Source organism: Pinus tabuliformis, chromosome 8 (genome assembly GCF_031772625.1).
Source record: "Pinus tabuliformis cultivar Carrire ecotype Pingquan chromosome 8, CPIR1, whole genome shotgun sequence".
NCBI classification, from domain to species: domain Eukaryota; kingdom Viridiplantae; phylum Streptophyta; class Pinopsida; order Pinales; family Pinaceae; genus Pinus; species Pinus tabuliformis.
Window position 1 is genome coordinate 1,354,436,691 of NC_142294.1, and position 19,583 is coordinate 1,354,456,273.

General features: G+C 39.3%; 1 pseudogene; it reads right to left on the reverse strand.

The window, feature by feature from the left end:
* Window positions 1-17,637: 17,637 nt before the first annotated feature.
* On the reverse strand, window positions 17,638-18,177 carry LOC149240518 (uncharacterized; annotated as a pseudogene).
* Between the last annotated feature and the right edge of the window lie 1,406 nt (window positions 18,178-19,583).

Here is a 19,583-nt window from a genome sequence, read left to right on the forward strand (position 1 = left end):
AATGCTTGTGGTGGAAGACTGGCCATACAACGATACTGACTTCCACGTGATCCTGACATGCCGCTCCCAGAAGGAGAGGATTTTGATGATGGAGGTAATCAAAACATTTTGGTTTTTGGTTTTTTTATTTATTGTTTTTGCATATATGTATTCGTGACATCTTGATTTCGTAATTGCAAATGTTGGACTGGAAAGACCAACAGGGATGTCCCCTATAGCTAGATGCGTGGCTCGACAGTTTGAGGTCGCTCATTATTAGGAAGGAGTGGACAACGAAGAAGAGATTGCCTGAAATCTGGATGGCTCAATGGGAGGAATCCCAGAGGATGTATGGATCGAGGACATTCCTCGCTATTATCAACATCACATAGTGGGAGTGTCTGATCAAATATGATGATTACTGACTCATGTAGTATGAGCAATAACATGTTATCATGATCACCATGCATAATAGTCCATAGTTTAGCATTTATAGTTTTGAGGCCTGCGAGCCACGGATGTATTCAGAACACATATATTATTTTTTGGATGTTGATGTATCACACTCAAATATTATTGACATATATCTATATATATCTATATATATATATATATATATATATATGCTATATTTCTTGTTTACAATGTTTTTTCACATATTGCGTAAATGTTTTTCTAAAGCATAATTAGCCAATGCATCTATTAATGTATTCATATGCCTAGGAATGTGATGATATGTAATATAATCAAAATTTCTTTCCAAAAGACAAATATGAAAATACATTCTCAATATATGAGGGTTTTTGATAGAATATTGCCCATTGAGATGAAGAACAACAAGTTTCAAATCAAGGTTAACAACCATTTCTCAAATGCCAAAAGTAATGGCTTCTGACAAGAGTTCGATAACTGCGCTACATTCAACAATGTTATTAGTTATTTGACCCAAACAAATACCTTGAAGATCGATCAACTCACCATGAGGGTCATAAATAGCCCATGCCACAGATGATAGATTCCAGGTGCTATGACAAGCACCATCAGCGAAACCGACATAAGGAGTCATAGACATTTGCAAAGAAGGTGAAGACATAATAAGTAGGAAATTTTCTTGGAAAAACAAACCAAACCAAACTGCACAAAAACGAATAACACACTTATGTACACAAGTAACCATGCGAGATGAATCACACATAATACTTTTTGAGGTATAGCCCATTGTGGGGCTTGCTCAAAGGGTTACCCTCATAATCAATTAGCTCATAGGCCCCTTTTTTTAATACATGCTTGACAATATAGGGCCCATGGCACATGGGTTCAAATTTACCTTCCCCTAGCTTATCGTTAGCTTGGTCATATAGCAAAACCAAATCACCTTTAGAAAAAGCATGAGGAGAGACCAACTGATCAAAATGGGATTTGACTTGCTTTTTCTGAGCTTCAATAACCAAAGCAGCGAGACGATGGGTTTCATCCGGTCGTTCCAAATATAGGAGACGCTCTTCTTGAGGTGAGGTTTCAGGGAGTAGTTCGACAACCAATTTGAGTGAGGGAAATTCACATTCAAGCGGTAAGCTAGCTTCTAGACCATAGATGAGATGAAAAGGTGTGAATCCAGTTGCATCTTTAGTCGAGGTTCGGTAGGCCCACAGAGCTGAAAAAAGCATGAGATACCAATTTGATTTTTTCACCCCAATGGTGCGCTGAAGCATAGTAACTAAAACTTTTTTTAATGCTTCAACTTGGTCATTGGCCTGCAGGTAATACAAAGTTGAGTTGTTGTGACGCAAGCCCAATTTCGAAGTCAGCTCAGCCATCATATAATCGTGAAAATAGGATCCATGCTTAGTGACAATGGCTTGAGGCACTCCAAACCTAGAAATTACATGATTGAATAGAAATTGCACCGTTGTTTTACCGTCAGCTGAATATGTAGGCATCACTTCAACCCATTTGGTGAAGTAATCCATGGCAATGATAATATAACCATGCCCTCTACCAAATAAGGGTTACATGTCATAAAATCAAGGCCCCATTTAGTAAAGATACCCAGGATAATAGCGGGGTGAAGGAGAGCAGGTGGGGCATGCGTTTTCCGCTGATAAATCTGACACTGGTGGCAGTTGTGGACAATATGAATGCAATCCTTAAAAATGGAGGGCCAAGTAACCAGCACGGAGGATATTTTGAGTAGTGGCATAGCTAGATACATGACCACCACATGCACCAGAATGGCAGTCATTTAAGAATATTTCAGCCTCATCGAGAGTTAAACATCAGCAAAGAATCGAATCAACACCAATGTAGTATAAATTATCTCTAATGATGCGGTATGGTTGGGATTGATGCCGAATGCATCGACGATCATCCTTGGACAATGTAGACCAAAAGGTAGAAGCTTGAAGATACATGATGATTTCACCATACCAAGGATTGAGAGTGATAATCAGAAAGAGAGTCTCATCGGGTAACTGCTCATCAACACCAGTAGGAAGAGAAGTAGAGGGAAAAGAGCAAATCAACTCTGTGAATACAAGTGATTTCTTGGATTTGGCAGTAGTGAATACCAAATTGAATTCCTGGAGGATGAAAATTCACTTGGAATATTTGCCCCCAAGCAACTGGCGAGTCAAAATATAGGTCATGGGGTTGCAATCAGAAATCATGGTTGTAGTGCAGAGGAGAATAAAATGCCGAAAGCGTTGAACAACCTGAACAACGACCAAAGCCAACTTCTCAACATGAGCATAATGGGTCTCAACATTGAGAATATTGTGACTAAGGTAATAAATGACATGTTCATGACCTTCATTATCGTCTTGTACTAGGACCATAGCAATGGTGCTAGAAGTGGTAGCTAGACAGAGGAAATAATCATGATGATAGTGTGGAGGGTGCAATAATGGAGCATTAATGAGGATAGCTTTCAAGTCGTCAAAAGACTTTTGGGCAGTCTCATCCCAACAAAACAGAGTACCTTACTTAAGAAACCAGGTGAACCTTGAAGCTAGCTCAGTGTAGTTCGACATAAAGCGACGAAGGAAATTTTCTTTCCCTTGCAGACCCTATAATTGATGTAAAGAAGAAGGAGGGGGTAGATTAAGAATAGCCTCGACTTTAAGATGATCAAGATGAATACCATCCTTCGAAACAATAAAACCTAGAAGTTAGCTGGACTCAATGCAGAAGACACACTTATGCAGATTAAGCTGAATGTTATAATGTTTACAACGAAGAATGATTTGTTGAAGGTGATCGGGATGGTCACTGCGTTTACATGAATGAGCAGGAAGATCATCCAAATAAGGTTGAACGTTGTTTATGATGTCATGAAAAGCATAAGACATCGCTCTTTCGAAGGTAGCCCCAACATTCTTAAGGCCAAAAGGGAGCTTTTTATATGAAAATGTCCCCCATGGATAGATAAAGGCGGTCTTGTGTTGATCAGTGGGCGCAATGTTTATCTGGTTATAACTAGAAAAACCATCCATAAAGGAGAAAATCTCACTCACAACACATTCATCTATTATTTGGTTGATAAAAGAAGTGGGATAATTGTCCTTCGGATAGGCACGATTAATGTCACGGTAATCAACACAAACTCGAATGGTGCCTTGCTTCTTAGCCACCATTACAATATTGGACACCCAATTTGTCAGAGGAATAGGATAAATAAATCCAGCGTTAAGAATTTTTTCAACTTCTCCCTTGATGGTGGCCGCTTTTCTAAGGTGCATAGGACGAAGTCATTGGCGAACGGGCTTCGCGTTGGGATAAGTCAGAATTTCGTGCACGACTATACTTGGGTCAATGCCATGCATTTCTTCATATGACCATGCAAAAAGATCTTGAAACCCTTGTAAAAGATGAGTATAAAGCTTGATCTCATTAGGAGAACTAGTTACCCCAATATGAACGTTTTCAACGATACCAGGCTTAACGGAAATGTTAATAGACATCGTTTGGGTAATATTACTCATGTTCCCTTTCGACCAAACTTCATGGGTCATGATAGGTGGTTGAAGTGGTTGGGTCGGGAAATGAGAAGAGAACTTCTCAAGATAGGTAGACATGACTTCTGGGCCAGGCAGAAACGAGGAACGATGATGACTATCATTTCAAGGTGCTTCCTCAAGAGACATAATTTCCATGATACTTTCCTCAGTAGGAAACGTCTCGATTAAGGGATCGGAAGAATCCGAAGAACCAAGCCAAAGAGATTGAGAATACACGTCAAGAGAGGTACCCAAAGTAGTGTGATCAGTGGATACCGAGGTTGAAACTGAAACAATATCCACATAATTAATCTTGGCAGGGCTTAACGACATGAAATCACCCCACTCATCAACTTGATTCAGAGGAGGAATGACCCAAGGATCAGATTTAACCAAGATCATGTTGACTGAGGAAACATGAAGAGGTGGGAGAGGAAAAATACCCATTAAGGCGGGATCTTTAAAAAGTCCAGCCCCGACACTCTCATAAGGAGCACCGGTATGCTTCACGTAAGGAACATTGCCATCCTAGGAAGAAGAGGCAAAGAAAAACAACTGGTTGACCGTGATAATTTTCCCTTGATGAGGAAAATAGAGCACGTGGAACAGAGAGGAGGCTACAACATGCATAACATGGGTCCATCTCCGCCTGAGTAGAAGATTATAGTTAAGATTTGCATAAAAAATTTCTACTTCGACATTAACTGTCTTACCTTCGAAGGTAATGGCAATATTAGGAAGGAAACCGAATGGTTGAGAATCACATCCATCAAAGGCTTCCAACATGATAGGTGATTGGTTCAGTGTAGGAGAACCAATTGCCTTCCAACAAGCCACATACATGATGCAGGTAGAAGCACCTTCATCAATGATGGTCCTGTGAATCATATTTTAATTAATGATTACTTGAATGAGAAAGGAAATTTGATGAGGCAAGCGTGAAACATGGCTTTCCAGATTAAAGAAAATAAGATTGGAATTAGGTGGATCAATACCTCCAATGGTCGACAGTAATGCCTTCCAATGAGAGGGACAAATTTGAAGGACCTTGAGAGTAGACATAGCTAATGGCGCTTGAGCCAAGTCCTCAACAATATTATAGTGTTGAGCGACTCGAGTGTTTAGATTATACGAGGACTTTCGCAACACACCCTGAGAGGGTCGTCAGAAAAAAGAATTAGGATTCGGTCGCTCGATATGGAGATGACCGAAGGTCAATGGAATAGAGGAGGAAGGGGTACTTTCTTTCTCTTTCCCTACCATTGGGGTTTGATAATATTTAGTTTGGTAGCCACATTTATAGGTGTATGAATCATAAAAACTTCGGAACCAGTGGAAGTGGAAGACTGAGGCTGGTCTACCAATTGGGTTTGTTGGGGTGGAAAGGGTTCTTTTAAGACAGTCGGGGTCCCTTTTAGCAAGCGACTAACTTTAGAGTGTCGGGGACAATACTTAGTGTAGTGATCCTCCTCATAGATGAGGTATGGATACTTCAAATTTCTTTGAGAAGCATTGCCACTAGAACACTTTGGAGGGCCCTGTTTCAGGGCATTAGCTTTGGCCTTACCTTTGCCCTTCTTTTTACCCTTAGAGGTTTTGTCTGTAGTGGTAGACTGGACAACATGAACCTGAGAGGTTTTACCAGGACCAGATGAATTTCGAGAGGGATCATTGGAACCAGTGTTTGAGACCGAGTTTTGCTTGGAAGAAGATTTTGTGGGAGTCTAAGACATGGAACCAATTACTCCATCAACAGGAGGTGTAGCAGAGACTTCAATTCTGTCAGATTTGATGATGATTTTGGAGCATCAGGTAACATATCATATAATGTGCTATATTGCGAGTAGACGAGGTCTAAATACTGGGCATGATTAATGGCTTGCTCCTCAGTAACACACCCACCCATAGCTATGTCCTCAGTAATTTTGTTGATGAGTGATTTTGTGAACCATTCTGTCAACAACTGATCAACAATTTCAAACTTGATCAGGCGATGCTGATGTCTCCATTTGTGGATGTGATCAAAGATATGGGTCGCGGTGTCTTGCTTTAGCGATGTAAGCAGATAGGTGTCAGTTTCATAGTGAAACGACAACTGGAAATGAGTGAGGAAAGCCATAGCAAGAGTGTTGAAGTCACTATAGGTAGCTCGAGGCAACTCGATGTACCATTTTGCTGTAGTTCATGTGAGAGTTCTCTAAAAAAGTCGCAGGCGTATAGAATCATCAATGTATGAATTGGAGGAGCACCAGAGGTGATATGCCATCATGTGGGCTTGTGGATCCTCCTTTGCTTTTCACTCAAATTTCGGGCAATCATTCAAAACTTTCGTCGGAACTGGAGGCCAGTAAGGCAACTGAAGGACAGGATCATTGGTGATCTTTGACACATCCGACAGTTACAATGTGGCCAAGAACGTTAATTGCATATTAAAAGGAATTTAGGGCCTTGGAGTAGGCTTGGGCTGAGGAAACCATCCTTGTTGGTAAGGATTTTCTCCCATAGTGGAGGATTTTGTCCATATGGCATCTGATTCTGCCCCCACTGTAGGTTACCTTACCCGTAGGGAGGGTTCTGTCCTGGGTAGCTCCTTGATACTGTCCTACCATAGGCCGTTAATAGGCATATGGGTTAAAATGCTGTTGAGCCTATTGACCTTGGACATAAGGATTTTGAAACTACTGACCCTGGACGTATATATTTTGCACTTGCTACCCCTGGACATAAGGATTTTGACCTTGTTGCCCTTGGACATAAGGATTTTGAACCTGCTATTGTAGGGGTTGGCCTTGACCTTGCAAAGATTGGCCTTGGCCCTGAAAGGGCTGACCCTGCTAATACGCATATACGACCTGCTGCTGTAAAGGTTGGTTTTGCTGCTGCATAGGTTGGCCTTGTTGCTGTTGCAAAGATTGGCTTTGCTGCTACACAGGCTTACCTTGTGGCTACTGCAAAGGTTGGCCTTGCGAGGAAAAGTGTTGGGAGGATTGCTGAACAAACTACGTCTGCGGCTATAAAGGTTTGTGACTATTGCAAGGGTTTCCCTTGAGGTTGTAGCAGTTTTCCTTGCTGCTGCAATGCTTTCCCTTGCTGCAACGAAGGTTACCCTTGTTGCTACACATCTAGCTAGATATTTCATGGATAGTTCCTGAATTGAATCTGGCCCTACCCACTAGGCACAGTGAATTGGCCAGGCTGAACATAAGGCCCAGATTGAGGAATGTAAGGCGGGGTAACCAAGGCTTGTGAACCATATGGAACATAAGCCAGTTGGAATGAAACCTGAACCATGTAAAGCTGCTGGTATTGGACGTTACCTAACCCGGATAAATCAATAGGGTTAAAAATAACGTCGTAAAAAGGCTGATTCGTTCCAATCATGTAAGTTTGTGATCCACTCACATTGGTTTGGCTTGAAATTATAGAGATATTCGGATCTTTTCCCCCAGGCGATGGCATGGTTTTTCCACTCACTGGAGGGGTAGAAGAACTTACCAAGACCTTACTTAATAATACTGTCGGTTGAACTGGAAGAGTCGGTTGAAATGACGAAACAAGCAGAGATGGAATGGTAGGTTGGACTGGAACTAAAGTGACTGTAGTTCGTACAATTGGTCAAGAGGTTGTGTTTTGGATGAACAAACCTGAGGTAGGCATAGTGCCGAAAGACCAGATAGGATTTTGATACAATGATGAGGCACTAGGAGTGCTCGAAACTAACTGAGCTAGAGAGGTATAACCATGCGGTAATATGGGCTCACTATACTTAGGATAAATGCTAGACGGGATGCTTCCTGTATAAGGGAAACCTTCCAGAGGGAACTCATATGCATGCTCATCACCCAACTGAAGAGTGTGAGTAGTAGAACTTCCGAATAACTTGGAGAGGAGACTGGAATTTCGCCTTCTGACTTCATAGAAAACAATCGACGATGAGCCGAAGATCAACGAGGAGACAACTCTGGTGGAACTCCAGGCTAGTCGTATAGATTATAAGGATGCTACGGAGATACCACAAAAGGATCTGTGGTCAGTCCTTGTAGACTATCAAAATTCTGCAGACTCTCGGGAGTCTGAATAGGATTATTAGGGGACTCCGGGCCAGACTTGTAAGGTGACTCAGTATCTGATGGAGGTGGACGAGAAGACAAAGGTTGAATACTCAAGAAAATTCCAAGTTCAACACCTTGATCCTCAAGAGACTGCGGAAGTTTAGGGAAAGATTCTTCGGATGACCTTCCAGATGATGGAGAGGAAGAGGAACAGGGAAAACCTAATGGCTTAGCCACGATGAATTTGTCTCAAGCAAAAGAGAAGATTAATTTCAAGGCTTTAAAAATATATTAAGGGCTATACTCACGATGTGGTCTAGAATAAGACTATCAAGAATGTGATGTGATCGTGGGAAAATTTTTTTTAAGACGCTGAAATAGACTGATGCCTTTTCATGTTTTAAGAGTCGAGAAAAAGGCAAAGATGACTCTAGTATCTTTTGTTTTGAACGAGATCGAAAGGACAAGTGCTCGGTGATATTTAAGTTTAAAGAGTCAAAAAGACCAAAATTATTGCTCAAGATTATCTAGGAAAAAAGGATTACCAGGTAACCATGAACTGCAAAATACCTCCCGACGAACCGAGAAGTATGGGCAGAAAATCTCCCTGAATTCTGTGTTCGGTGTATCACATTTACAAGGAGGAAAACTCGGCTTCGTTTGGATAAAGGTTTGTAAACCTAGTGGGGTATCCCTTTATATACACGATTGTATGGTGACTACAAGTCCGTACTAGCGTTTTCTAATGCCGAAGCGAACGACAGCTGCTAGGTTTAGAGATGCTGGAACACATCTCTAGCAGGTTAGACCTCTAAATGTGACTGTTTAGTTTCAAATGCACCTTAGGTTAATTGAATGTATTTTAAAGGTTTATCTTGAAATTAAGTCTTAGTTTTTAGGCCCTATCAATGTCACCTGAAAAAACTCTTATATGCAGCTATATGAGACAAAACCCTTTCAATTCGATGAATGCTTGCACTAATTGAGAGAAGATAAAACAATCAATGCAACAAACAAGCAATCGAAAGCAAGATGACTCTTCACTACTTCGCTTTTCAAAACAAAATAATGAAAATTATTTCCACTTCCTACTCTTCCTATCAGATGCACTTCAACTAGTCCTTTTAATAGTAAAAGAAGTTCATTTCATTTCACATGCTCATGACGATGCAATCCTAGGTTTTAATGATGCTAATCAAAGCAACATATCAATTAATCAAACTAGAATGATGTATTTTCTTCAATGGAATGCTAGGATTGAATTTTTTTTAAACAACCAAACATCAATAAAACACAAAGCATGATAAAAAGAACTCCTTTCAAATCAAATGAAAAGATTCAATTGAAACCAATGGAGTAGTGTGATCTATGCTCAGAAAAGAGACGTTGCACAAGACAAGAGAAAATGAAACCTTTTACTTGTTCAATTGGAAACAAAGCAAGATAGATGCAAAGACTAAAAAGTGAAATGCATGAAGAAATGAACCAACAACTCAACTTGATGAGCAGACAAACAAATGAATGGAAAATTACCTAGATGTCCTAGGGACACAAACCATCCAAAAACTCAAAAAATCAAGTAGGGCAATCTCAAACAAATCAAGCTAATAAAGCATCCTAGAAAGGGAGAATACAGGAAAACAAGCCAAGAAACAAAATTTATGAGGACAAGGCACACTGGCAATGATTTAGGAGAAACCTTGATTTTAACCTACTGGCATCGATGTGACTTTCTAACTAGAAACAAGTGATAGAAGGGGTTGTGGCGTGACTGTTCAAAAGGAATTCACGCCGATCGACATGATTGTCAGAAAATAAAAAATGTTGATCAAGGGATTCAAAGAAAAAATAAAAAATTTCATAAACCAGAACCATACCTATCACTCTAAATTTAAGAATCTAAGCAGCAGCTGACTTGAAGTGCAGATCACCAAAGAGAAAGCGTGAAACAAGAAAAGTTGTCACAAATCATGAAATGAAAAACAATCCAAGGAGAGGGATGGATCCCCAGTATGGTCACCAATTTGTGGAGTAGGAAGATTCTCTCTATGGAAAGAAAAATCCCTCTAGCCTAGGGGAGAGGGTCTAGCCACAAACAAGACAATCTAATATAAGTTCCCTTGGATCGAGCAAGGATAATATCCTGCCTCTTGTATCGCTAATCCTTGGCTAATGAAGTCCTCGTGCCTTTACTCCAGTGATTAGTTCCTTAGTGTCAAACAAGTACCTGAAACAATGAGATAAGAAACTAAAGAACACATGATAACATACAAAATATTTAATCTACTTAAGAGGCTAAGGAGTCTTAAGCTACCAACTAACATATGCAATTTATATAGGAAACAAAATATCAGTTGTTTTATTAATAAGACAAAAAGGAAAGTACAACCTTCACCTTAGCATTGCAAGTCTCCTTCGACATGTCCAGGTTCCAGCACCACTATTAGCATCTCATGATTCACCCTCAAAACAATGGAAGTTCAAGGCTTCTTCCTCTTTTCTCCAAACCAAACACTACAAACTTATTCTCCCTTCACAAACACAACTTAGAAGGCTAAGGTTCTCAAGATGGCTATCAAGATTTGCAGATTATTCTAGCCCTTTCATTAGCTAGCTAAGGTTGGAAAATGAGGAGTTTATATAGCTTTGATAGAGGGGAAATGGATCCTCTTATGATGGGATAGGCCTTATCCCTTTTGGTTTGTTCCATTTTAATAGGGGAAAAGAGCCCAAACAGTCTCTCTTGGCTCTATCTTGCTCAACCATTTACCAGACTTTCGTTCACGAAGCTTCTAGACCTGGAAGCTTCGACTCCATTTTTAAAAACTTTCCAAAAGAGGGTCGACACGGGTCATGAATGGCTTACCAACATCATTCGACACAAGGCCCAATGTTAGACTCTACAAATCAGCATAGGGATGAAACTGAGTACTAGCGCCAGTCTTGAAAATTGAGTTTGAAGGAATATTCTTGGGAAATGATGTAAGAGGGAAATGTTTTGTAGATGAAGAGGGATGTAGGGACATGTTCTTCATGGAAGGGAAACACATGAGGGTCATTATAGAGGTCCTCTAGGATCGAGGAACGGGGAGTACAGGGACAGTGACAAAATGTTGTGTAACACACTCCAAGACCAAGACATTAGTTCTTTGCTCTTTTCTTCTTCTTGATTCCTATTCCTATTCGACCTACTTAGCATTGAGATCATATCCTCAATGGTTTGTAGATGCACTAAAGATGGAACCGATACATGTCAATGTAGTGTCACCAAATTGTGACCTTTGCATCAACATTGAAACACATTGATACAATATTGAACAATATCTCCAAGATTTCGTTTTCCCTTCATCACTCCTTGCTAACCCATCTAAACTTCTCTCCCTTCTCTATAATCTAAATCTCAGAGGGATCCAAATTCCCTTGACCTTGAGACAACTCCGTTATGTAGTTTCCACAAAGATATTGCCACTACCCATCTGAATAACACTGTGATGTATCCAAACCTCATTACAAATCTACACATCCAAATTCGGAGATGACTGTAGCCTCATTCAAAGATTAGAGAGAGATATATGAATCACTATACTTGTAGCTAGCCCTTAGACCTTTTCATTGTTCCATTATCATCTTTTCTCACTGTTCATTCCATCCAAATTAGTTTTTGTTCTAGGGATTTGAATTGTATTCTTGTTATTACCCATTCAAATTCAGATGATGATCCAAATTCTTGAACTGAGGAAATACGAAGTACCTTGGTGCCTATATATAGTGGTTTCCCATCATAAATAAGCTGACTTGAGTGTATGAAGGGATGTGTCTCTATATAGTGAGCCGACATGAGATCCTTATTCATTTCAAGGCTGACATGAGGAGTGGAACTAGTGCTTGTCATTGGAGGGCTTCTAGACACCTTTGTTGACTCATATACATGCTCAAGAAGAACTCTTCATACATGACATTAATTCTATGACTCTAATAATAAATCCTAAGGCTCTCAATGGGATCCATCTAAAATAAAATCACTTGCTCATGAAACCCATGAAGAAAGGCTTACAATAATAATTTTATTTTCTTCATTACATCATTTACAAAAGTCACAATTACATGTCATTATGAAGATTGAACCTAGTTACATTTTACAACATCACTACCTCATTCCTCTCATAACTATTGGTAGTTATTACTACACTTTCCCATTGGAAATTTTCTTGGGGAATTTTGACAATCTCAAATTATTGGCTCAACCCAATAATTCATGGCAAGTATTAATTCCGTTGACCTTGTTTTCAATGGCTTCCGTCCTCTCATGGTTTCATATAAAGGCTTCATCCCTCCATAAGTTATTATTACAATGTAATCACAATTGTTTTAGGTTTTTTAAAACATTTACATACACTTTTTCACAAATGAATCATTAACATATCAATTACAATTACAATATCAGTGGGGGGTTAGAGGATGAGAAGTTACAAAGGAAAAGGTCCTCTGCTATGGGTGTAGGCTCCTATTTGGGGGAGGAGCCCAACTGATGCATTATTTCAAGGGAATCATATAATTGGGGTAGTTGAGGACAACATTGAGAATAATGGCCATACATATTATATAGAGCACATTGGTGATTTATGTGAAAACATTTTATTCATTAAATGAAAGGAAGTGTAGAATGGGTCATAAGAGTGGATGGGTCATGTTATTGGTGCTAAGAAGTCATTTATGTTCAGGGAGCGAGGGAGAAATATTAATATCATGACCAATGATATTACATAAATCACATCGGAGGTGACTTTAGGTGTAGTTCTAGAGATGACCATGTCTATCATTTCCTCGTTTCCTCTTGGCTTTGGCTCCTTTGTCAACTCCCTTTTCAACCTTGGTAGGATTGGTTTGGGCTTGTGTAGATGCAATAATAGTTATTGAGGTAGTTGTTATCAATTGGAAAAATGAAAAATGTTAAATAACATTTCATCTCAAAGGGTAGGGTAAGGGTAAGATGATCTAAGTACTAAATTGGAATCCCCAATGTGAGGTTAGAAAAATTCAATGTGGCCATAATAAGGTACTCACTATTCCAAGTGTTGGAAATAATAAAGGAATTTTTCCAAAGAGGTAGTTTTGTGGGGAATTTTCCCTTGATATGGGTGTTGAAGTGTAGGGGTTATAAGCATATTAAATGGCTAAGAATATGAAGAAATAAGATTATATAAGTTTTGGAGGATGACACCATGTATGCATTTGATGAGATTGGTTGAGAACATATAGGTGGTGGACCATAATATGCACCAAGTGATGTAGAGTATTTAAAGACTCCAAGGATAATGTCAAAAAAGAAGGAATGAGTTGGCTCCCCCCCATGAAGGAAATCACATTCGCATGGTTTAAATAACTTAGGTTCATGGTATATAATCTTCCAAACTGGGGAAGACCATCACACATGCAAATTTAGCCTAATCAAATCTAATGCATTAATGAATAATGAAGTTCTTGATGAATACTAGAACTTGAAATTACACAAAAGGGTGTAAGCAAGGGGAGTCAATTTTTAGCAACATCAAAGACTATCATCTAATTGTACAAAGGGTTAACATTTCCTAAAGAATATAGTAAATTCTTCCTTTGTAAACGACATGTATGGGGGACATGTAAAGCTTTCATAATAGCTAGGGACTAAGCTAGGTAATTAATTATACTATACTATGGGCCACTCATGCACGAGTATTGGGAACATTTCATTACAAAGAAATATATGGTACATTGGGGCTATCTCAACGTTAGGTCTAATAATATATAAATATCCATTATTAGATGAAAAATGATATATGGTCTCTATAGTTTGAGTAGTGGATGGTGAGCCATACTTATGCGACTTGGTAGATAGGTTTATGTCAGTGGAATTAATGTATAGGATTTGGTATCTAGGTTGGTTGGAAATGGGGGTTGGTATGGAAGGATTGGTTTCTAGTGTGGCCAAATATGCCTATTTGGGGAAATGTTTCCTCAATATAGTGGGTTATAAAGTTGAAGGTTGGGTGGGAGGGTTAGGTGTATACTTAGCTTGGTTAGTATCATCAACTACTTGCCACATATGATGAATCTTAGGTAACAAAGGACACTCATGAATTTAATATCCATAAACGACACAAATAGCAAAGGTGTATTAGTGGAAAGGTTAGCATTCTTCCTTTCTTTTGGTTAGGGATTATTACCTTTGACTTGGTTAGTGGCATTTTAGTTTCTCCCAGTATTTGGTATAACATTTGTTTAAGACCAAAATTGTTTCTTTTTTACACCTTCCCTAAACTCCATACACTCCATTCTCTTCCTTTTTGATCATAATAACTCCAATAAGGTGTCATCTTGCAAGGTTATTGGAAAAAGCAGGTACCTAATCATATTTTATTCGTAGTTTCATTGTTTCCTTATTGTTTGATTTCATATTTACATGAGCTACCAGATTGCACCAATTCTGCAACTAATGATTGATTTTGCAACTTACTTGAAGAATATGTAGGTTTCAAAATACCAGTTGAGGAGTGAAATACATGGATAGGTAGCTGACAACTGACATAACGATATAAACCTATCTTCATGATCCAACAGGATGATAAGTGTGTCGTATGAGTAGGTCAACGTGGAAGTCAACCCAATGAAAAAGGAGCCCAAGGCGAATCAGGCAAGCGAGAAGATCAATGATAAGGACGAAGTTGATATTTTGCCTCATGATTTGCTTCTCTGATAACAAATCATGAAGACTAACTATCTCGTATTATCTTATGTCATTTTTAGGATTTTTGTCGAGTAGGATAGGCGTAAAAATCTCTAAATTTTTTATTGAAGGAGGTTATAAAACCTACCTCTAGACACAACGATGACAAACCATTTATTATTTTGAAAACACTCTTTGTATTTATAAAATTGAAGCTTGATTATTCCTTTGTGTATTGCTTTGATGCGTGTTTAAATATTTGATTGATTGTTTCCTACCTTCAACTCACAGGAGGGTCCTGTGAGAGCTGTAAGGTATTTTTTAAATTTATTATTTCTATTTTACATTTTAAATTATGTAAATAGTTTATTGTTGCTAACCTTTCTGTTTTATCTTTCAGTGAATACTTATGACAGTGAGAACAAAGTTTTGTGACAGATTTTTCTAAAGACTTCTTTGATAGACTTAATCATTTTGTTATTTAAAGGATGAAGGAAATAAATCAAATAGGGATCTATTGTGCGCATGAAGACTAGAATCATTTGATTTCAATTAGAAGTATAATTGTTCCAAGGATTTATGAGGGTAATTCATATTTGATAGTGTGATATTTTATTTCTGTACTTAAGATTGTTTTCATTCCTGTCAGTGAGAAGTAGATTTAATTATGCTAGTGTGACATTTTATTTTTGCAATTTTAGATTAGTTTTCTTTTTTGCAAACGCAAAGAGAATTTTGATTTGTTTTTACTATTTACTTTTGCACTTTAATTTAATTTAATTTCTGTTAGTGTGATATTTTCATTTTGTTTGCAAGAGTGATAATTCCTTAAATGAACCATGTGCATGAAACATCCTAATTCAGTTTGACAATTTATCCTTTTAATAAAGAATCCTAGCACAACTGGTGCAAAGACACTTCATCAATTTACAAGCGCTCGTCGATAATTTATGCAACAATTTAAACTCAATTAAATTACCAAACATTTTGGCGCTGTTTCCGGGGAAGTGTATATAGGATTTATTTTTAGGAATCTTTTCATTAAAAAAATAATAAAAATAGATTTATGCATAGGGAAATAGATTCTAGGGGTAGGTTTATAAGTAGAGGTAGGATATCCATTCCAACATCACCACTCACCCCATCACGACAACCAAAGGAGTAATATTTCTATCATCAACTGGAGAACCAATTCTAGGACAAGAACTAGAAGTCCCTAGTGAAGAAGAAGAATAAACTTATTTTCCTTTGATAGAAGAACCAGAAGAGGAGCTAGAAAATGCAATTGAAGAACACTGCATTTGCTTTGAAGAACCTATAATGGCAGAGGAAGGAGAAGGAGTACATAATATGAATGGTGAATTTAGGGTTAGAGGTGGAAGAGGTAATAGAGGCAGAGGTAGAGGGGGAGGTAGAGGAGGAGGTGGATGAAGAGGTGTTAGAGGATAACCAAAACCTTTTGGGTTTCCCACCTTATATGAAGATACCACAGTCCATTCAAATCATTCGTCCCTCCTTAGGAAGTAATGGTACCCATTGCATGAAGTTCCCTCTGGAGAATCTTTTGTCAAAGATGAGTTGTGGATGACCAAGTATTGTCGAAGACAATGGTTTTGCATGGTTGACCCTTAATCGAGGGTTTGTGGATGACCCGTAACCATGATGCATGAAGATCGAAGGATAGAGATACCTTGTAATGCTTGTGAGCCAATTGTGATATTGACAGTGTGTAACCAAGCAAATGGATTTTGTTGGAAAGGGTTTTGCATGGTTGGCCCATAACCACGATGAATGAAGAGCCAAGGATAGAGATACTCTGTAATGCTAGTGGGGCAACTGTGAGGTGGATAGTATGTGACCGAGCAAATGTTCTTCATTAGCAAAGGGTTTTGTGTGGTTGACCCATAATCATAATGAACGAGGGTTTGAGGATACAGATACCCTGTGATGAACCTCAAGATCACTTGTTAAGCTTTCTAGTAGAGATCTGGTGGCTTATCTTTGTAAATTCTCTCTATCGAATGAGACGATGTAAATACTTCTTCCAAGTACTCAAGTTTCACATTTGTGAATCCCATTGTTGTGATTTGAGTCCCATCATGACATTACCTTGGCATTGTGAGGGATATTTTGTTGCACTTGGAAGTATGCTTCAAGACAGGGAACAACAATAGCACAATCAACATGGGAACTAGTAGCTTGCAAATGCATAGCTAGAAGGGCATAATACAAAGCTCCAACATTCCTCTTCTCACATTGGAAAAGTTCATCATTAGTTTTATGCACAAACAAATTGTTTGCATATAGCATGATAACGCATTCATACTTAACTAAATTCCATGCATATAATTTTCTGAGGGTGAGAGTAAATTGTTCTCTCTGTTGTCTACCACAATTTCTTTGACATTATCCCCATATGGTTGTGGAATGTCTTTGGACGCAATGAGAACAATATTTGCATCCACATTGAGATGCGAAGGGACCAAAGCATTACACACGCAATCACATAAAGTTCATAGTCTCTTGGCATTCCTGCATGGGAATTTCTTGCAGGCATATTCGATGTGTTCACTGCAGCCCATGCGTGAATTATTGCTAACATACATATAAATAATAATGCGTCGTGGGAATCGATCCTCCAACCCTTGAAGCCATAATCAATTCTATATATATCCATTGCAGCGGTTGTAATGCAAAAAAATTGCATGTCAGCCCAAATCCAAGAGGACTGCTTGTTGTTGTCGAACTTATGGGTCTTGACTATTGGAAAGATCCATCGAAGAGATTTGTCTTCTCGCAGATGGATTCTAACACTGCCATGCAATTTTTTGGGCAAGGGTACTATAGATCATAGCTGACTCATCGGGGTGGCCTTCAGCGAGCTGTGCAACGTCCTGGAGAAGGAGATCTAGAGCGTTGTTCTCCACCATGGTGCCTGCAATGAGAATGGCAGTGGAAGAGGTCCAGGAGGACGCATTGGCATTTGGGTAGAATAAGTCATGAGGGGCCCCAAGACCTGCGGAACGGGAGGCCTTGATATCTGGGGTTACATCATGCCTGGTGAAGGGCCTCCAACTCCTCTGACGGGAAGAGCTACGCATGACTGTGTTTGAACAAGGGGCACCGTGGGAATTCCTCGCATGCTGCTCTGCCTAAGCGAGGGCCTGCCTAAGTTGCGGTGAAAGTTTTGAGCCATGAATCACTGGCGGGGGCGGACCTTTGACATTCATGGTAATGACTTCTTCTCTGCGGAGGAGGATGAGGCTGAGGGTTCGTCTCTGCTGACGTTCTTCTTTCATGTCTGTTGCGGCTCCTTCTTTAGAGGAAGTCTTCTAAACTCTTCACAATCCCCCAAAATCAGATTCATGTGGGGATGGAATGCCTTGAATTTTCCAGTCAGGTGACGCTCGTCGTGGATCGTTACCCACATTCTGTAGTTTATCGACATTGTGAACTCTTTGATATCGACATTGTGACTGCAACTACCTCTGGTAGAGAAGGAAGGGGACAATGATGAAGTTCATTCGACCTTCCTATGATGGGATACAATGCTAGACCTTGATGCTGACAATGATTCAGATGATGGAGTTGAGCCCTAGTGCGGATATGAGGGCACAGAGCAACACCGCTAGAATGATGATCATGTTGGCGTCGAAGTTGCTTTCCCCCATGTACGGCCCGCGCGACGAGCCCTCAGAAGCCTTGGGTATGGGATTGAGATTATTAGAATCGAGTCCCTCGAGCGAGGATGATGCCGGATCCATCACTAAGCGTCCCGTGGCCTGAGTCCATTCCATAAACTTTCTAGAATGATGCAAAGTTATCATTCTCCAGGTTCTTGGAAATTCCTATAAATCTGACCAAAAATCTCTGCTTCCACCGACTTTTCCTGCCGAAAACACCATTCAAATATCCATCTCCGTCATTTAGCAGAGCTTCCAATTCTATCTGCGGCTGCAACATTCACCAAAACGAGATCTGATCTCTGCAAACACAAACTCTCTGACTATATTATTTATGGGGCCCTAATTTGGTGACGTACCATAGCAGCAAAGGTTCATTCATTCATTGTGCACTCTGTACAATTATATATCTCTCAGTCTAAGTCCAGGGAAAAGGGTGTGGAAAAGTAGCTAGATAACTATCCCTGGCTATCAGATGGGGCGATAGTGGCACACAGAAATCGAAACAAAGTTCGACGAAATTTGATCCCGAGACAGTCCTCAAGAATATTAGCGTAAGAATGACATCATAAGACAAACTATGATAGAAAAACCGTAAGGCATGGGGCATTGTGGCAACCATTGGTAGACATGATTTGTGAAAATAATGTGCTTTTGAAGACCATGGATGAGAAGCAAGTGAAAAAAAAGAAGGATAAATCCTTTGAAACCCTAATTGCCATGGAGTCATAACTCACTTTGATACCACTGATCGAGATCTTGGGGGAAGGGGGCAAGATCTGAGTAATTTCTGCACCAAAGAAAAAAAAACGAAAGTAAACCCAAACCAGAAAATAAATCACTAACTAGCTTTTATTAGATCAACAAATGATCGTTTAAACTACATTGAGCTGGATCTTTGTCCTCTTACAAAAGAGGCTTGTTATTTATAACATTTTTAGTTACATTACCATGGGTAAATACCATGGACGGATTTCTATTCGGGTCATTACCATGGGTAAATACCATGGACGGATTTCCATTCGGGTCATTACCATGGGTAAATACCATGGGTTCCATATCTAGGAGGAGTTTTTTGGTGTGGGATATATTGTTGGAAAGGCCTAGATGAGGAATGCACAACCAAGTTTTTTATAGGATCATTAGAGAACCATAACCTTGTCGAAAACTC